This window comes from Mastigoproctus giganteus, chromosome 10, assembly GCF_048544385.1.
Source record: "Mastigoproctus giganteus isolate SK-2022 chromosome 10, ASM4854438v1, whole genome shotgun sequence".
Taxonomy (NCBI): Eukaryota; Metazoa; Arthropoda; class Arachnida; order Uropygi; family Thelyphonidae; genus Mastigoproctus; species Mastigoproctus giganteus.
The window spans coordinates 82078107-82098687 of NC_143584.1; the positions used below are offsets into that span (position 1 = coordinate 82078107).

At 37.7% G+C, this 20581-nt stretch overlaps 1 protein-coding gene across 3 annotated transcripts in view; it reads left to right on the forward strand.

The window, feature by feature from the left end:
• The window catches only part of LOC150079120 (docking protein 5-like), a 453516-nt gene that overhangs the window by 254544 nt on the left and 178391 nt on the right, over nucleotides 1-20581 (forward strand). For all 3 annotated transcript variants that reach the window (XM_090384139.1, XM_090384138.1, XM_090384140.1), the window contains one exon: nucleotides 18400-18501. The gene's annotated coding sequence lies outside the window, so the exon portion shown is untranslated. The remainder of the gene's footprint in view (nucleotides 1-18399; nucleotides 18502-20581) is intronic.

Below are 20581 nucleotides of genomic sequence, written 5' to 3' on the forward strand. Positions count from 1 at the left end.
TGCATTCAACATAACGTACATCATAATGTTTTTTTTAAATAATTTGGGAAAATATAAATAAATATTTAGAAATAGTTCATTTGTTATACTATAGTGTTTATCAAATTATACTATTAAAACCTTATACTGTTATCTTATAGAGAGGCTGCCAGAGCAGATCATGTGGTCTTTTCAATGATATACACGAATTTTGATATTAGTGAAAAGGAGGTGATTATCCCTTTGTATAAAGTAATGATCAGGCCACACCTTGAGTACTGGGTATAGGTCATACAGAGAAGGGCAACAAGATTGGTGAGAGGAATAAAGGGGTCCTCTTACGAAGAATACACAAGTTCTGCTAATTGCAGCATCTGGAGATAGGCACCTGCGAGGTGATCTGATCGAGGTGTATAAGGCCTTGAATGGGTTGAGCGGGCTCAATGCTGATGGGATTCTTCCTCTTGCTCAGATTACAAACCTGATGAGGCATAAATTCAAATTGAGGAAAGAGTTGAAGAACAGATGTGCAAAGATTTGCCTTTAGCTGGCGGGTAGTCGATTGCTGAAACTAACTTTCATCTGTCGTTGTAGAAGTGAGCATTAGCAAAGGCACATGATGCAAGCTTATATAGCATCAGCCAAAAAAAAAAAAAAAAAAAAAACCTCTTATTTCACTCATCCACTCGCTCCAAATGTTTGTCAAGTTCTGCCTTGAATCTCTTTAAGCTATCAACTTCTACAACGACAGATGGAAGTTTGTTCCAGCAATCAACCACCCGCTAGCTAAAGGCCAACTTCTGCACATCTATGCTACAACCATCTTTCTTCAATTTGAATTTATGCCCTCTCAGGTGATTATTCTGAGCAAGAGGAAGAATCCCATCAGCATTTAGCATGCTCAAGCCATTAAAGGCTTTATACACCTCAATCAGATCACCTCGCAGGTGCCTAGTCTCTAGACACTAATTTGCAAAACTTAAGCCTTTCTTTGTAAGAGTAACCCTTTGTTCCATTCACTAATCTTGTTGCCCTTCTCTGTACTTGTTCCAACAGCTCTACATCCTTCTTAAAATGAAGCCTACAGACCTGTATACAGTACTCAAAGTGGTGTGGCCTGACCATTGCCTTATACAAGGGGATAATCACCTCCTCCTTCCTGCTAGAAAAATTCCTGTATATCATTGACAAGACACCATGAGCTACTCTTACAGACCTTCTGCACTGCTCAGAAAACTTCATATCTGCCTGCACAATTACCCCCAGGTCCTTTTCATTCTCTACCACTGTCAGTGTGGTGCCACAGAGTTGATATACGTTTCTCTGGGAGTACTGCTTCCCATATGTAGTACTTTTACATTTGTCAATGTTAAACTTCATTTGCCACCTCTCAGCCGATCTGCTCAAATTTTCTAGATCCTGTTGCAGCAGTACGCTATATTAGTGTCATTAATAACCCTGCCAACCTTCGTATCATCTGCAAACTTGGACATTAAGCCTGATATACCATCATCAATAACATTTACAGTCCATATCCATTTACAATCCTATCCATAGTTTTGCCGATGATAGCACATTGCATTCCACTTTCCATTTTGAGAAACCTTGTCCTGTTCAATCAGCTGCAACTTCTCGAAAATCTGCTACCAATTCCTTAAATGTCGATCTTCAGGTAATTCTCCAGTGGGGCAAACACAACTTAGTTGATTTCAACCTTCTAAAACTCAGTCTTGTCTTATATCTCGCAAAAAGGATTCTTTTGCTCCTATGCTTATCTTTAGTGACACTCCGATTTCTAGGCAAAATGATATATCTCTTGGGGATTACCCTGTCTTCTAATCTCTCTTGGCACAAGCACATTACAAATATTGCTTCTTCTGCATCTAAAAAACTTGGTTTTCTCTTTCGCTCTCGGCGTTACTTTTCTTCCAAACAGCTGCTCACTCTGTATAAATCGCAAATCCGCCCTGCCATGGAATATTGTTCCCACTTTTGGGGTGGTGTCCCCAAAACCTCTGTCTCAGGCTGCTTGATTCCATTCAGAAGAGGGCAGTTAGGTTAATTAATGATTCATCTCTAACAGAGTCTCTCCACTCGCTGTCTCGTAGACGTACTGTTTCTGCTGCATGCCTCTTCTACAGATAGTTCCATGGGCACTGTTCTTCTGAATTGGCTTCTATAATTCCCGCTCTCTCTTTCAAAACAGTCCGAACATGTGCCGCCAACATCCATTTACTGTCCAACTTCAAACTCACAGAACCAACTTTTCATCTTCCTCGTTTATTCATTCAACTGCCATTTTCTGGAACAACCTTCCTTCATACGTATTTCCTGAAAATTACAGTTTATAGAAGTTCAAGTCTAATGTCAACAAATATCTTCTTTCATCTCTTCTCAACCTCCAACCCAAGCACGGTACTAAGTGCAAAAAAAGTTCTAATACCTCTTGTGTTTGGGGTTTACATAAAAAAAAAAAAAAGTTTGGATAGTTTATTCCGGGAAGAGAACATCTCTTTAAGGTCCGCAGCTGGAATGCTGTGACTTTTTTCCTTGTCCTTCTCGTACCCGAAAGCTTTCCTCTTTTTCAGTGCCTCTACCCTTTCGTTGTGAAGTTCTGCTAGCTCCTCAAATGTTAGTTCCTTCCTGTGGTTCTCCACATCCTCCTCATTGATCTCCAGGCCCATGGAACTGCCCAGACACACAATTTCTTGCACAACAGGCTCTTCCTCCAACTGTTGAACACCTTCGAAGTCCCTTGGACCAACAGCGTCAGGCCACAATGGCCTCCAAGCCTTATTCAAGCACCTAACAGAAACTTTCTTCCAAGCAACCACAATTAGGAAAAAACAGCATCTGCTATATTGAAGTGATCCTTCCAAAAGTGTTTGAGTCACATCACTGGAAGAAGTGGCCTCAAAACATTTCCTGAACAGTGCCTTAGTGTAGAGCTTTGAAATTTGCAATCACTTTCTGGTCCTTAGGCTGGAGGAGACGCATCGTATTAGATGGCAAGAAGTGAACCTTGATAAAACTGAACTCATCTGGTAATTCTTCCATCAAATTAGGAGGATGGGCTGGAGCATTATCCATGACCAAAAGAACTTTCAATGGAAGATCCTTCTCCCTAAGGTAGTCACAGACAGTGGGCCAAACAGTCACCCAGTCGCAGAAAAGACTCCTGGTCATCCAAGTCTTGTGGTTGGAATGCCACAAAACTCCAAGGCAGTTTTCCTGATGTTTTTAAAAGCTCTGGGGTTCTCTAAATGATACACGAGCAGTGGTTTGACCTTGCAGTCACCCGAAGCATTGGCACAAAAGAGCAATGTAAGTTGGTCTTTCATTGGCTTATGGCTAGGCAAGATGGTCTCCTCCTCTGTGATATATGTTCTGCTTGGTATTCTCTTCCAGAAAAGGTGAGTTTCGTCACACTTCTAGGTAACCACCTTCTGCAATCTTAATTATTTTCTTAAATTTCTCATGATGTTGCTCAGCAGCATCCCTACCTGCAACTGCAGCCTCACCATGCCTCACAGTACTGTGTAATCCAGTCCTTTTCCTAAATCTGGCAAACCACCCCTTAGTGCCAAAAAACTCTTGGTGTCTCAAACAATTGTTTGGCATTTTCAAAAATAATCGCCTCCCTGACACTACCATTTGTTTTTCATTAATCCACACTAATAGAAGAGTTTCCATCTTTTCCGTGATATTACAACATGAACTGCTTAACCTAGAGATTCCCTTTGCGACCCGTGCACTTTTTATTTCTTCCTTTTTTTTTTTTTTAAATTGTACTGATTGTTGATTTAGCCATAGCACTTAGATCTACACTTTTTCCACTTTCTCGCTTGGAAATTATTTCTTTCTTAATGTCTAAGTTAATTAGCTTTTCCACACTATTTTGCTGGCTCATGGCTAAATTATATAGCAGAATACTATAATTAAAAAATGTTTTCACTGCTAAAGGGTAAGTAAGCAGATAACTGAAACTTACAAACGATAACAACGATAACTGACGCTCTAATCAAAGTGGGAAGCACTCTAATGAACACGTCATGCACACATGCATGCTACATCGGCAAATAGTATTCCTCTGCATTCATTGTAGCATTCTGATTTTATTAATAAAAACTGTTCATTGTAGCATTTGTTCATTGTAGCATCGTTTGTTGTAGCATACTTGACTATTTCCAAATATTGAGGCCAACAACACAATTTTTCAGTTTCTGAATCTGTACTATGTTCGTCAATTTCTTGGTTATTCATAAGAAAGCAAGATTATATAGCATCAGCATAAAAAAAAAAAAAAACACTTCAGCCATTCTTACCCTTGAAGAATTTGTTAGTTCTTCCTTGAATTTATTCAAACCATCAACTTCCACAACAACAGATGGAATCCTATTCCAACTGTCAACCACTTGCTGTTGCTGACTGAAGATGAACTTCCACACATATCCTGCAACCATCCTTCCTCAACTTAAATTTATACTCCCTCGTGTGTGTAGTCTCAGCAAGAGAAAGAATGCCTTTCACATTCAGCTTACTCAATCCATCCAAGGCTTTAAACATTTCAGTCAGATCACTCCAAAGGTCCGTAGTCTCCAGACACCGCAGTTTGCACAACTGAAGTGTTTCTAGGTAAGTGCAACCCCCTTTTGATCCCTTCACCAATTTGGTTGCCCTTCTCTGCACTTCTTCCAGCAGATCAACATTCTTCCTAAAGTGGCCTCCAGACCTGTATGCAATACTCTAGATGCAGCATAGCTGTGGCCTTGTATAAAGGGATTATCACCTCCTTATCCCTACAAACAATAGTTTTGTATATCATTGACAAAACCCCCATGAGCTGTCCTGGCAGCACGTTTGTATTGCTCAGAGAATTTCCCATCAGACTGAACAATTGCTCTCAGATTTTTTTTCATTTTCCAATACCCTAAGTGTAAGTTTACACAGTTAATAAGTTACTCTGGGATTACTGATACCCATATGCAGTACCTTACATTTTTCAATGTTAAAACTTCAACTACCATTTCTCAGCCCATTGACCTAATTTTTCTAAATCTTTTTGCAGTACATACCATCATTACTGTCATTAACCACCCTGCCAACCTTTGTATTATCTGCAAAGTTTGACATTAATAGCAAGCTAAAAGCACAGGACATGGAGCTTTCTTGGCATCAAGGTTGTTCTGTGCACTTCTGATATTCTTTAGCTGGAAGACTACAGGAAATATTGAGTGGAGTGTACTAAGAATAAGTGGAGAGTACTGCTTATATCCATGGTGCCACACGGATATAAGCAGTGCAGAATTGAAATTTGTGGAGTACAATGTGTACAGAAAGGATAGACAGGAAGGGAGGAGGGGTTATGCTGTTAGTTAAGAAATGCATAAAATCTAAGGAAGTGCATCCAATTGACATTGGTGGACAATGCAGTGTTGAGTCAGTGAGGTGTGACATAAAGCACTGGGAAAGAAAAAAAAAAGAGTAGGTGCGTGCTATAGGCCTAATGAATCTGATGGGTATAATGAGCAATTGTGTAGAGAAATAGTGGACCAGTAAATCAGAATGTCTTATAATGGGGGATTTTAACTTTCCACATATTGACTGGAACTTGTGGATTGGTCACTCGCCCACTAGCAAGACTTTTGTGTATTTATTGGATGACTGTTTTTCTATAGCAACATGTTTGAGAGGCAACCAGAGGGAGTAATACTCTTGATCTGATTATCAGCAGTGATTCTTCATGCGTAAAGAATCTGCAGATAAAGGAACCACTAGGTGGCAGTGATCACAGTGTACTGATGTGGGATTTACTTAAAGATGTCACTGTCATCAGGGGGGGTAAGGTGAAGGGTTTTTGCTTTTGTAAAGATGACTACAGTTGTCACAGAGTTTTTAAATTCTTTACAATGGGATCAACTGATGATGTTACCAACGGTGAATTCAAAATGGGAAGCCTTTAAGGAGGGTACTAGGCTTTTCATACCAAATAAGAAATACTGCTTAAGGTGTAACTATCCTATCATTAGGCCTAAATGGATATCAGATGAATTAATGTGGCTCATGGCTGAGAAGAAAAATGCATGGGTTGCATATAAATTATCAGGCGAAAGAGAAGCCTATGGCAGATATAAGCTAGTCTGTAATCAAGTCAAAAAGGAGGTTAGGCTGGCAAGGGCAGATTACGAGAAAGGAAGGAAAGGGATGAATCATATTGGTCCACTTAACATAGATGGTTTGACTATTGATGATTGTGCTCAGGTAACTGATAAACTGAATGGGGATGAATGAGATTGGTCCACTTGATATCAATAATTTGACTGTAGATGATCATCCTCAGATAGCTGCTGAACTAAATGAGTATTTCGCATCTACATTCACAAATGAGGAGTTATTCAAGGACAGGAATGCCAGGGTTTTATCAAACTCTAACAGGGAGCTAAGTGATTTTGCTAAGTGTCAACAATTTCTCCTCCAGCAAAGTGGAGGAGAAATTGTTGAAGTTAAACATAAGGTAGGCACCCTGGGTGTATTGGATCTATCCAGTTATATTAAAGGAGGCAGCAGAGGAAGTAAGCAAACCCTTAGCCATAATTATGAAAGCTTCCTTGGACTTAGGGGAGGTCCCCATGGACTGTAGATGTGCAAATGTGTTCCCAATTCACAAGGTGGGGGGGGGATCAAAGGGTAACATGGGTAATTACAGACCTGTCAGTTTAACTTCTCTTTTAAGGAAAATAATGGAGTCCTAGTTAAGGAAGCGATGCAGGATCATTTACAGAAGACTGCTGTTATACTTCAGACACAGCATCAGTTTGTTAAGTTCGAGTCTTGTTTGACAAATTTTATTGGATACTATGATGTGGTCACAAAGGAATTGGATGCAAACAATAATTTTGATGTCATATACTTGGATTTTGGGAAAGCTTTTGATTCTGTGGCATATGTAAGACTACTTGGTGAGGGGAACAAAGGGGGTGCTCTTACCAAGAAAGGCTTAAGTTCTGCAAATTGCAGTGCATGGAGTGTAGACACCTGCAAGGTGATCTGATTGAGGTGTATAAGGCATTGAATGAGTTGAGCAAGCTGAATGCTGATGGAATTCTTCTTGCTCAGACTAAGAACCAGAGGGACACAGTTTCAAATTGAGGAAAGATAGTTGTAGAATAGATGTACGTAAATTTGCCTTTAGCCAGTGGGTAGTTGATTGGTTTATCAGGCATCCATCTTTTATTGTGGAAGCTAATAGCCTAAATAAATTTAAGGCTGAACTGGACGGGCATTTGGAATGAATGGAGGGACGAAAAGCCTGAGACTTATGCTGCACCAGCCAAAAAAATTGCCGAGTTACTCAGAGAGGGGGAGAGGAATTGCCAAGAAAGAGAAGAATGATGATATCCAGTCAGGACCCTGGGTGTTTATCAACGATATTGATGGTATATCAGGGTTAATGTGTAAGTTTGCAAATGATGTGAAGGTTAGCAGGGTAGTAAATGACATTTGGAAACATCGCGTGTGTGTGTTTTTTTCACTGATACTATTTAAGCTTGCTTTCTTGTATCATATGCCTTATTAAAGCTAAAAGAATGGTTGGAGGTGATTTATGAAGATAGTCAATACAAGAGTTATAAGAAAAGTAGAATGCTGTCAAGTCAGTTTTAACTTAAGCTAAGGTGGCAATAGAACCATTCATGTTTTAACAGAGGTGAAGAAAGTATAGATGGACAAAAGGTTAAGCAAGAGACCAGAATGTTTTCCTACTATTTATACAAAAAGCCAGTTTTCTACTTTTAGCCTGTTCAAAATTGAACAGGCTAAGTTTTTTCGACTAGTTTTCTTCTCTTAGCTTGGATTGATTAATAACTGTTTTATAATTGAAAGAGGTTGTGTATGCATGGGTACTGCACTTCCATCAATTTCTGTTACCCAGGTAGTAGACTGTATCGTTTATTCTTATCTCATATTGTGATCACCTTCACAACGAGTTTCCGAGGTGTACTGCTTTAAATAAGTAACACTTCACCAGTGGAGAAGACTAATGTTACTTATTCTTGGTGGATACCGCTACCCAGATGGCACCATTTCGAAGCTTGTTGCTTTACTTATCGGTGGGTGGCAACCCAGTTATGAAGTATAACTCCACAATATGAGAGATGTCTGATGGTGTGCATAGATTTACTCTAAGAATAATCTGAGCAGTTCACTCATGATATGAGCAAATCTTCTGAAATTTTGCAGATTATCATGTTTCACAATTTAATCCAAACAGTGGAAGACCCGGAATGGCATCAGACGTTCCATTGGAGAAGAGACCAAGTTGTGAGCTGAGGTGCCTAGAGGCCCACTAACACTGACCATGTAATTTGACCGGTTGTATTTGAGAAAAAGATCAAGTTTGTTACATATGTATTAGGATTGTCTGATATTCTGCTAGGTTAACAACTGAACAAGCTGAGTGAGATTAATAATTGCTGAAGCCTTAGAATTTCAACCAGCTAGGTCCATGTGACTGGAATACTGAAGCCAGCTTCAGTTGGGAATGTTAAAATCACAAAGGAAAATGAGCTTACTGTTAGGAAACTTGGACTGTAGAAAGTAGTTTCAAAGAAATGAAGTTAAGGAGGTCCAAGTGATTAGTAGATTTAAGAGAACGATAGAGAGGCGCCTCCGTAGCCAGGTGCTTCCCACCTGGCTACGGAGTGCCTAATCATGAAAAGATCTAATCAAGAAGCGTGTGCATAGCACACGCTTCTTGATTAGATCGGTGTTCGAGCCCGTCACCACCAAATACAGAGGATGCGGGAAGGTCAGAGAATGACCACCGCATATCCTGGAGCAATATGGCCTTAGTTGCTAATGCTCCTAAAAAAAACCAAATAACAAATAACAGAACAATAGAGGCAACACAAGAATTTGACAGCATTGGCTAGAGAGCTTTTAAGCCAGAGATCAAAAAGGGGAGATTCCAAATTAGTAAGGCTGTTGTTATTTAAAAGCTATTGGCACAAGAGCAGCTTAAGCTATAATGCACCTAGCCTAGTTAGGAGAGTTTTGTATTTAGTAAGGCTTTGATAGGTGATATCAAAGTGGACATATGTACAGGTTCTACCTTTTTGAAGCAAAATTAATTGTAGAGCAAATAGTTAAGCTGAAATGAACAGCAGTTGAAGCAACATATTTGGTATTCTGGCAGTAAAAAGTAAATGGACTTAGCAGACTGTAGGTCAAATGGACATCACTGAGTTTGAAACTGTGATCAAGTGTATTTGTGAAATGAATGACGAAGTTTTTGGGATATTTAAATGTTTTTGCAAATAAGTTTGTTCTGTTCTGAATATCTGTGATGCTTTAAGTAGATCAAGTAAAAGTAGAGGTGGGGTACCAGTTCCTTGACATAACACGGCCTCTCTCTACTGTAACACACACATGTATGCATGTGTGTATGTTACAGTAGAGAGAGAGATCACGCAAGGTCATACACCAGCTGATCCAGATGTATCCTAAAGAGTTACCAATAGATTCGGTTCGGTCTGGTCAGCTCTCTAGCTTTAATCCTTTGAAAACTGTTTTATAGCTCTAACCCCAAAATGTAAGGAAGATTTGGTTTTGCTGCGATTCCCATCATAATATGAATGTGGTACTAGACATCAATCATACTTCATGAGGAGATTACTCTGCTGAATAATTGTGGCTTTCACCACTTCAAACTTCCAATAAGTGAAATGGTTTGCATTCCAGTGTTTGATGAGAGTCATCTACCATGTGTATGCAGGAAAACCTTCAAAAAGCTTGAAGTTAGGCAGTTTCAATCGTATATAGCCTTGAAGAGTCAGAGAAGCTCAGTCAGTTGTTCACACATTTTAAAAAGTTCCAAGTCGGCAACTAGAAAACCTGTGGTGGTTGGGCAGGCAGGCCGCTGGCAACAATGTTGAATGAAAACAGGGCTAACCTTAGTGGCAATGTTGAGTACTGACAGAAAGCTGCAGGTTGATAACACAACTGGAACTGTATTTCAGATGTTTACTGCTATATGAAGGAGGTTACTAGTGTGGTCTGCTAGTTAGACCAACTAAAGGTGTAATTTTTTTTTCCTTCAGCCCCAGAGAGTGCCCAAATTTCCATGGAAAGCTTGAACACATTCCCAAGACCAACAGCGTGTGTGTTGGTTATTTCTGCCAATTTGCTCTTACAGTGTTAAGGTGCATATCCAGGAATGTGGCATTTTCCTAACCAAGTGGTTGGGGAGCATCTCTTTGGGAGTATCGAGCTGTATGAACTTTTGTGGGACACAATGACTGCATAGAGATGATATCCTATTTTTCAAGGAAATAATGTCCACATGCTTTGTGACAGACTGGCTGCTAAATAGAGGTGAATTATCTATATAGCATGCCAATCAGTAACTTTTACTTTCTGTCATTTAAATGATTGGATTGGATTTCATTGGATGATTATTTATGCCAAGGCAGAATTCAGATAGAGGAGGCATCTTTACAAGGAAAATAGAAAAATTTAGTTTTATATGCTCAAATATTACAATATATTTTACAGACTTATTTTTAAAGATAACTTACCTCTATAATGAAATCTAACATTTTTGTAATTATTGTTTAGATAATTAGAAGCATCCTGTTAAAACTTAGGATAATGTAAAATACTTGTTTCAAGCATATGATTTGTTTCAGAAATTATTTAGGTATAAATTTCTTTCATATCCATATCTTTTTATGCATTTTATATGGTTGTTACTCTGTAAGACACAATAACAAACATGAAATTCAACTGGAAGGACAGTTGTATTACTTTTTTATTATTTTTTAAATTTAGATTAAATAACTAATAACTTAAGTGATTTACTGTTGGTATCGGTTGGTCAGAACAAGGATAATGAACTTTAAGTGAAGCTTGGAATGCTAGCAATTAAGACTGTAATCCTTTTTTTTTTTTTGAATAATGTTCTTGTACATTACATGCAAATTCTTTTTATTTATTCCTTAGTGTAAGTTACAAAGTATGGTGTACACTGGACTTAGTTGAAATAAAATTTATAGAATCTAAAATCTAAGATGAGGAAGATGAGGAAATTTTGTTCACTAGAGAACCAGTTATTTATTTATCAGTATGGTATTTAAAATGTCTTTGACTGACATCAGCCTGAAGACTTCAGATTGTTCTTGCTTAGTCTGCTATCTCAAAGCATGTTGATGATTTTCAACTGAGAAAAAGTTGTTTCCCATGAAACTTTGTATAAATCATTGTATCTAAGGTGCAAGTTGAAAAACACTTAACTTTACCTCCAAAAATTATTAACCATATAAGTAGCACAATACAGCCACCTAGTTATTACAAAGCCATAAGACCACTTTGTGACAGAAGCAATTGGAGGCCATAAGGTGAAGTGATTTTTGTTTATTTATCTGTGTGTTTTTGCCAAAGGTGCCTGATATTGATAAATTGTTATCACTTCATTTATAAAGTGGATTTAATTACAGTAGTGACACTATTAGTATTGAGACGATACAAGGAAGAAAGCTTAATAATTATCAGCCAAAAAAATAAAATAAAAATAAACAAAATTCTTCTCATCACCTGTCTATTCCCTGTAATAATTTTCCTAATTCCTCCTCAAATGTTTTTAAACTTAATTTGAATAAATTGTTGCATAATAAAGCTGTATAATAAAATTAATATTAATTAAATTGTATGCTCTCTTATGCATGTTGTCTGATTAACTGCAAACTTATACACATTAAGCTTGATATACCTTCATCAATATAATTAATAAATACAGAAAACAACAATAAACCCAACACTCAACCTTGGGGGACTCAACTAATAACATTAGTCCACGAAGAGCAGTGTCCATTGATTACCACTCTGTCTTCTCCCACTCAACCATCCCTTTATCCATAGCAGAATTTTGCCCTTAATGCCATACTGCTCCAGTTTGTACAGTAGTCTTCCATGTGCAACAGTATCAAAAGCTTTCCTAAGATCCAAGTATATGATATCAAAATAATTTTTTGTATTCAGTTCCTTTGTGACCATATCGTGGTATCCAATTAAATTGGTCAGACAAGGCTTCCCCTTAACAAACCCATGCTGTGTCTGAACTATAACCGAAGTGTTGTCTAGATGATCCTGCAGTGCTTCTTTAACCAGTGCCTCTATTAATTTCCCTGGAACAGAAGTTAAACAAACAGGTCTGTAATTACTTGTGTCAGCCTTTGATCCTCCTTTGAGAATTGGGGTCACATTTGCACATCTCCAGTCCATGGGTACCTCCCCTGAGTCCAAGGAAGCTCTCACGATTATGGCTAAGGATTTACTTACTTCCTTTGCTGCTGCTTTTAATATAACTGGATAGTTCCCATCCACCCTGCCTTTTTTATGTTTTTCTTCAATTTTCCCTCCACTTTGATCTGTTATTAGAAAATCATTTAACTCACTACCATAGTTTAATACACCTCTGGTATTCCCCTCCTTGAATAACTCCTCATGTGTAAATGTAGATGCAAAATACTCATTCAGTTTATTAGGTACCTGAGCAGGATCATCAACAGTTGAACCATCAATATCAAATGGACCAATCTGATTCATTCCCTTCCTTCTAGAGTTTACATAAGTAAAGCCCCTAGTGGCTCACATCTGGGGAACCCTTGAGGGCTTTACATCTTTTTCAAATCGTTCAAAGCCTTTTACATGCCATGTGCATATTTTCTTCCATGTGTCATTTAAACATCTTTTAGTAATTTTTGCCCAGGCCTTATTAATGTTTAAGATGGCATGGTAAATATTGTAAGATTTCCAAGTCTCTTAATGTAAAATTTTTCTCATTGTCTGCTGCAGACAATGCCTGAGCAAATGTGCGTAAATAGTATGTTTTTAAATTCAAAATAATACCCCGATCCATAGGTTGGATGAGAGAAGTCATGTTTGGCAGTAGAAATGTGACTCTCACGTTCCAATTGAAATCATCTAGATGCATAGGATGTCCAGGAACATTATCTAATAGAGCAAAATCTTGAAAGGAACATTGTTGTCTTTACAATATTTTTCAACCTTAGGAATGAAGCAGCATTTAAACTTATCCTCAAAGAGAGATTGTTATCCATTCTCTCTGTTGCCCTTAAATGCACAAGGATTTCCACAATGGTACCCAAGCAGTGGTTTTAATCTGTAATATCCCATTGCATTAGCCCCAAGCAAGAGCGTGGCCCTATCTTTTGACACCTTGAAACCTGGCATTGTATTTTCCTCTTTGGCAATGTATATTCGATCCGGCATTTTTTTGCAATACAGAGTAGTCTCATCAGCATTAAAAATTTGATGCGCTGAATAGCCACCTTCATCAATTTTTTCCAACACAATACACTGCAGCTGAAGAATCGGCACTGGGAACTTCACCGCATACTTTAACGTTGTGAATACCAGTGTGATGCTCGAACCTATTAAATCGCCCATTGCTTGCCATGAACTTGGGTTGGGGCTTGCCATATTTATCCTTAATATCTTAATAAATACTTGTTGCTTTTGCTTGAATGGTCATTAGACTCAGGAGTGCTCGCTTCTGAATCTGATTTTCCATCCATATAATTAACAGCTGTTCCATCTTCGATATAGAACCTGAAAACTGTTTTGTGATCACTGTTGATCTTAAGTGCATTGATCCTTTGACATGTTCTTTTATACGCACACTGGCCTTTAAAATAGTATTCACTGTTGAAGCAGCGAGACCTAATTCATGCAGTAGATGACAAACTTTGTCCTTCATACTTCTTAATCATTTTCATCTTCATTTCTAAATTAATTTTGTTTCATTTCCTGGTACTACCACCACTTGCACTTTTCATTGTTCGCTTTCTCTTCATTATTGTAATACGTAAATAGGAATGAAGAGAAGTGTCTGAAAATTTGTATTTTATATGATTGATGATTTCAGTGAAGGGGAACACATTTCACAGTAATAGCTTAAAAATCCACACAATCGCAGTTATCAGTATTATCGCAAATGCAATAAGATAGAGTTCACTACCCATTTATAATTAGATACACTAACAGAAAAGCCCAATAAATCGGAAAGTGCAAATTGTTTTATGGTCATGACCTCCAGAAACATGCTTTAGAAAAATATCACAAAGGCATTCAAAATTGATTCTTATAACGGGAATATATGATAACGATGAAAGGGTAGTGCAATTTCCATTCTAAATATGTCATTTTAAATAGATGAATAACTTAGTAATCCGTAACTGAGTGGGAATGCAGTAGCACATGGTCTTTGAGTAGACTGGGGTTCAAGGCCCATGACTGCTGAATACGGTTAATCTGCCAACCCGCACTGGACCAGCGTGGCAGATTGTGGTCTATTTCCTTCAGCATGAATCATTGAGGAGATTTCTATCCTGCAGCGGGTTGATAATGGCTGCAGTTTACCTTTTTTTATTATTATTATTTTTTTTTATTTAATAGTGAAATTTTCAGCTTTCAAGGACTTGGAATGAATTACAAAAAAAAAAAAAAAAAAATCTGATGTGTTACTGGGTTCACATTATGATATTTTCACGATACCTCCATTTATTTCTATGGGATGCAAAATACGTTTCCACGATTTTTTAAAGTTTGCACCAGCCAGCAAAAACCTGTATAAAGTCGAGTATTACGCAAGTCAGGGAGCTCCTGTATTAATTTTGTGTCTCCTATCAAGTTTAAATTATATGTACTAAGTTATAACATTATGTTTCTAAAATCTAAGTGGTTATATGTATTAAGTTAAAGTGTTACATTTATAAAATTGAAGTATTTATAATAGATAATAAATATAACTATCTATTGTCACCCACGTGTTTCAGGCTCTCACGCTAGCTATCTATGCCAAATCACCGATTCTAAAAGCTCTACTAATATTATTATTGTTGTACATTATGTCTATGTGACAAGTTAAATTATTAGAACACATAAGCAGTGCTATAATTTATAGTTTATAATCCTCTGCTGACACTGTTTAACACTGTTACAAGTTACATAGAAACTTCCTCTATTTCTATACCGATACAAAAAACAGTGGTGGCGGATTTGTATGCTACTGTCAATATAATATTGGCAGAATCAACTGTGGTTTTCTATGCAATTACAAGGCCAAGTATTGAATAAATGCACCAAATTAATCAGAAAATCACAAAATGCTATTCTAATAAATTTAAATCAAAGGTTACTCAGATCAATAAATAAGAAAGTTGACTTAGTGGCTTGTGAACACAACCGGCTCCCACTAGCCTCGTCAACTTAGTAGATCTTCAGTTTTTTCTATTAGCCAGCTATGAGGTATGGAGTCAAAGGCCTTGTGGTAATCGATGTAGGTCTTGTACAGGTTGCAGCTCTTCTTGTACACTTGCTTTATAACTTTGTCATCTGTGGTTAATTGCTCCTTTAGCATTAGTAGAGGCATATTATGCAATGTAGCTTATACAGCATCAGCCAAAAAAAAAACTCCTTACTATTTCACTCATTAATTTGTTCCAAATTTTGTCCACTTCTTCCTTGAATTTATTTAAGCTCTCAACTTCCCGTTGGCTAAAGGCAAATTTCTGCACATCTATTTGACAACTGTCTTCCCTCAATTTCAGTTTATGCCTCCTCAGGTTGTAATCTGAGGAAGCGGAAGAATCCCGTCAACATTGTGCTTGCTCAATCCATTCAAGGCCTTATACACCTCAATCAAGTCACCTCGAAGGTGCCTAGTCTCCAAACACTGCAATTTGCAGAACTTAAATGTTTCTTCATAAGAACACCTCTTTGCTTCCCTCACCAGTCTTGTTGCTGTTATCTGTACTCATTTTAGTAACTCTACATCCTTCTGGAAAGGAGGTTTCCAGACCTGGACATAGTACAAGCCTTATACAAGGGGACAATCACCTCCTTATCCCTGCTAGAAAAATTCCTGTCTATCATTGACAACACCCCCATGAGCAGTGCAGACAAGCCTCTTGCAGCTTGTCTGCACTTCTCAGAAAACTTCATATGTGACTGCTCAGTTACCCCCAGGTCTCTTTCATTCTCCACTACCCTGAGTGTAACACTGCACAGTTGGTACATTTCTCTGTGGTTACTGCTGCCCATATTCAGTACTTTGCATTTGCCGATGTTAAACTTCACTTGTTACTTCTCAGCCCATCTGCCCAACTTTTTTAGATCCTGTTGCAGTAGGATACTGTCATTAACAACCCTGCCAAACTTTTGCATCATCTGCAAACTTTAACATTAAACCTGATACCTTCATCAGTATCATTCATAAACATGCAAAATAACAGTGGGCTCAACAATGAACCCTTGGGGACGCCACTAAGAACATTAATCCATGAAGAACAGTGTTCACTGATTACCCCTCTGTCTTCTCCTACACAACCATCCTTTTATCCATTGCAGCAACTTGCCCTTAATGCCATAGTGCTCCAATTTGTACAGTAGTCTTTCATGTGCAATAATATCAAAATCTTTCCTGGAATCCATTAATCCTACTGTCGCATTGACTTTGTAGATCTTCAGTTTCTCTATTAGCCAGCTATGAGGTACGGTGTCAATGGCCTTGTGGTAATCATTGTAGGCCATATACAGTTTGCAGCACTTCTTGTAGGCTTGCTCTATAACTGCATCATCTACGGTTAATTGCTCCTGGCATCTTTTGTTCATCCGCTTGTATCCTTTCGGCTTTTATGGCTCTTCAAGTGGTCTGATGTTTTCTTGGTTATGCAGCTGATGAGGATTTGTATATGTTTGAGAGCTAGGTGGTTGACCTGTATGTTGCCAGGTTTCTTGTCTTGTTTTTTGGCCCTTAGATATGTGATTCCATGAATCAGAAACTCTTGGATTGTCTCTGGGTGCCTTATCATTTGGATGAACTGCTGTGCAAGTGAGCTTCCTGTATCTGTAGCTGTGAACATTATATATTCCTGTGGTTTGCCAGTTGTGGGAGTTCTTGATTGATTGTTATTCTTTCTCCCACTCATCTCTTGTACATCCTTGGTTTTCTTCCGTTCTAGTTTTATCTGAGGGGCTTGGCTGTTGTCTTGTTTCAATGCTCCATACATTGCCTGCAGAACTCGTTGATTGTCTTCTGCTTGGGTGGTCCATTGCCTTTCCCTTCTTGTGTGATACCCCTCTAGAAGGCTCTTTGGATTTCATCAAAGATTTGCTTGTTTATTTTCCTCTGGAAGCCCTCTTTGTATCGAAGTAATCTCTTTCTGAGTGCAAAGAAGTTCTGCTTTGGTGTGTCTAAATATTTTCCTATTCTCTGATTTTTGGTTTTGTATTTGCTGTGGACACTGTCTCTCACGAGGATCTTCAATTTTCAAATCAATTTCTTACTCCTATTACCCTGTTGGTATTGGGCCAGTTGGCCTGTATTGACTCCTAATTCCTATGTCTTCTGCCGAAGTGTTCTTTACCAAACTGCCGGTTCCTTGTTTTTCATTACTTCTGCTGCTGGTCTCTCATTTCTCTTCCATGATCCTGATATGGTTGCAATGGCAGCACAGTATACAGTTGTGTGGATGGTCTCCAGTGTTGCACTATTGTTGACAAGTTAATGTGGTATTATTAATCGTCGATTGATGTGGTCTGTGACTAACCATAGGATTCTATTGGGTCCCTTCTTCGGTATTACGTAGGTCTTTGTGGGGTCCATTCCTTTGAATTCTGTTAGGATCTCACACCAGACTTCCAAATTACTAATATTGTTTTAGATTAAAACAATAGTAATTTATGTCAACTGTAAATAATAGTGTTATTTCTCATATGAGCTTATTCCCAAAATATGTCATTTGGTCCTTCAGTTGTCAGAGACCAATTTTTTGGTTTCTTTTACTGGAGGGACTAGAGAAATTGGAAAATTGTATGCTGAAATGCATACAGTTTCTAATTATTTCAGTGCCTTCTTGAAAATCTAATCTTGCAACCTTTACCACTTTGCAGTTTTGGACAAATGTGGGGCTCAGTGTTGGAATTGAAGATATATTTAATTGAAAGTTATTCTTCCATATACCTTGGCTGCTCACTTAAGGTTAATGTGTTATTTGGCATGAGTTTACTAATGGAGGCCATTTGTCATATGATTAGAAACCAGTAAGTCTGAAAACAGCTATTATGGTGTCTTGAGGCTTTGATAAAAAGGCTCACTGTTTTGTATGTTGCCGTCTGGATTAAGATTTTTGGCAATTTTGGTTGACTGATAATTTAAGCATAAGTCCAAGCTATGAAAGCTGAAAAAAATGCTTACAGTTTTCAAAATATATTTTCTAACGTATGCTTAGGAATATTTAAAGGAAATAAATAATTACCATAGTTGTATCCTTTATTTACTAAGTTAAATAGAATGGAATTTTATAATAAATCAAAGAATAGTTACTATTGTCATTTTCATAGGACGTATTTCAAGAGTGAAAATGGATTGAACAGTGGAGCTTGCTGCATAATTGTTGTGTATTGGTCCTTTTGAAGAATGGAATTTACTTGTTCTTGTCATTGGTAAGCTAAGAATGTTATTTTCTTTTAATCTATTACTTTAATTATAAATAAAATTACACAATAATTCAGATAATATTCTATTAAGCAACATTAAATTTCTTACGCTTTGCACATTTAGTATATTTTGATTAGAACACACCTAAAATGATTCTATACCAGATGGTACAGAAATAATTTTTAGGTACATTTGTATATAATGCATAAAGAGTCCATTTTCTTCACTGTGTGTATCTCCACCAAAATCAAACAGCTGTACTCCCAGTGGAGGAATTTAATGAAGTATCATATTTTGCTCTTCTGTCTGGTTTGTCTGATTTTAATAAAATCCCAAATTTTATTAAAATCAGACAAATAGAAATTCAGGAATTATTATTTATTTATTATTATTATTTTTTTTTTTTTCGCACATATTGCATAGGCTGTCCATATATCTAGTAGTGAAGCACTGAATATTATGTTTGTTGCCACATGCTGATTGGAGGAATGGCTGGGATGTGGCTAATGTACAGAAAAGAAATGGGCTTGGTCTAAGCACTATGCATATGAAAGAGCTTTTTTTTTTTTTTTTTTTATCAGTTTACTAATTATACACTGTCCATAATTCCAAATCATGAAATTTTTTGCAATTATTTAGAATAGAGCTGGACAGTTGGATTTTGGCAAGAAATCAGATGCATTGATGATTGTAAGGCTTGTTCCCCCCCCCCATATTAAAGCTCCAGATTGAGGAGAGTTTGCATGTTTTATAACAAATTCTGGGACTGATTTGTTCTTGAGGAAATTGTGGTTTTGACTGTAGTGAATCTTGGCTCTGTTCTTTGTACTCCGTGGTTCTGTAGTCAGAAGCCACCATGGCTCAAGATCTGGAAAGTTCAGTTGGTTCCATTTTGCCTTGCTGAAATTTACTAATATTTTATCAGAAAGCATATTGTAATCCTATAAACAGAAGAGGATGCACAGAAGTGGACAGAGGTTTGTATTGTGTGGGACTAGACATGGTATTGTATTACATATGGAGTTTAAAAACAGCCTAATACAATAACTGCTAACTTTTTCATAGTTGCAAGTTCATGATGCTGGTGCTGTTCTTTGTTGGGAGTTAATGGTGTTGCCATACACTGTTTTGTTGGACTTTTTTAGTTGCTTGTTGTGCTGTTTTGTTGCTATCAGCTCATGGTACTGTAGGACAGGACATGGTGTTTTGCAACGGATTGTTTGGCAGTTCATAGTACTACCCGAGTTCTAGAGTAGCGGATGTTTGTGTTATGGATGTGAATATGGCTCTTTACGTAGAGAAAATTGTAGTTTTAACTTTGTTTATAGTATATCACAGTATGAGTGCTGTATGGATTTTGCTGTGTGACTGAATAAACCATTGTGTACGGTATCTCCATGAGCTATAATACAGACTGTATCCAAGAAGCTACTTGGGTACTTAATTGGATTCAGTAATTGTGGATAATGGGTTTCCTAATCAGAAACTGTCTTCTCCTTTTAATTGTTTTTTATTTCAATGATTTTATGAGTGGTAGGGTTGCCAAAGGTTGGCAGGGACTACTTAAAGCAATAAATTAAAAAAAAAAAAAAAGAAAAATGTCCAGTCAAAATATTATAGCCTCCCCCATGTTTTAGCAATTGGACATTCCTCCTCATCTTGCATCACATGTTTCAGTGGGAACTGGTACATGTGATACTGCAGATTTGTGGTGTGCGGTCTGTACAAAGTACTCATTCAATATGGGAAAGGGGCATGATCTGACAGACTTCAAAAAATGGTCAGGTACCGGTTAAAGGGCGAGAGTGTTAAAGACACTGAATCTATCGCCTCTTCACGGAGTGTGTAGTTATGGTGTTCCAAGATTGGACAGTAGTTGCTGATTCAGTGGCGAGTGCTCATGCCTTATTGATAGTCATATTGCAGGCTGTTCTGCCTTGTGCAAGCTGACCCACAAAAAACAGCGGAGCAGATTTAACCAGGGAATAACAACAGTATTTCCAAGACCGTGATCCAATAAACTGTCCTCTAAAGGGGCCTTCAGAGTAGATGCCCAGTCAAGGTACTCATACTTTTTTTGGCCAC